This window comes from Arachis ipaensis, chromosome B08 (genome assembly GCF_000816755.2).
Source record: "Arachis ipaensis cultivar K30076 chromosome B08, Araip1.1, whole genome shotgun sequence".
Lineage (NCBI taxonomy): Eukaryota > Viridiplantae > Streptophyta > Magnoliopsida > Fabales > Fabaceae > Arachis > Arachis ipaensis.
The window spans coordinates 125,374,239-125,375,145 of NC_029792.2; positions in this window are offsets into that span (position 1 = coordinate 125,374,239).

Below are 907 nucleotides of genomic sequence, written 5' to 3' on the forward strand. Positions count from 1 at the left end.
TTATCACTTATCACTTGATCTCTCTTATGTGATTTTTTTTTAATTTTCTATTTATAATTTATATAAATAGAAACCATGTATCCTCTCGACAACTTTTGGTTTAGATGGTCGGATTATTCTCAAATTTTTTTCTATTATTTATTCTCTGTATCTTTTTATGTGATAGCAAGTAACCGTTCCTGAATTCAAGAACCATTATTTTTGTTTTTAATGAATGAATGGTAACGCACCAAAAGGAATAAGCAATATGTGAATTATCATCTCTTCCTTCAAGACCTGCTCAAAGTCATAGACCTTTCTTTCATTGTGTTTGTAAAGTTTTTTTTTTTTTTTTCCTTTAATTTAGATCTATCTTATAGTATTGAAGGCTAAAGGAAACATTATATTCTTTAACTTTGAATGTTTAACTAATTTTTAAATTTTTCGCAAGTTAATGCCGGCGAGTAGTGATATTGTGGAGTTGGCAGGAAAAAAAAATGAAATTTCAAAAAAGAAAAACATAATTGATCTTAGGTACTAAAATGTTGAGTCAATTAAAATCAAATAGTAAATAAAATTCTACACCATCTCTCTCTCATGCGAGATGTATATCAAAATCAGTTATTAATATAAAATAAAGATTGAACACGATGATATGTGATGGTATTTAAGTGTGTCTAAGCGTGTTTAAAGAAAAATTTTTTATTTTTTATTAAGACACAATTAAATACAATAGACATACATATCGAAAAATGTCAATAAATATCGTATTCGTATTCAAAATGTGTCCGACATGCAGATATAATAACTCTGTCAAAGATCCATACTTCATAAATTCAACCTAAAATCTCATATGGACTATGGACTTAAAAATATATTTTATTTGATATAACTTTTATATTAAATTCGAATCATACTTTTAAGTGGA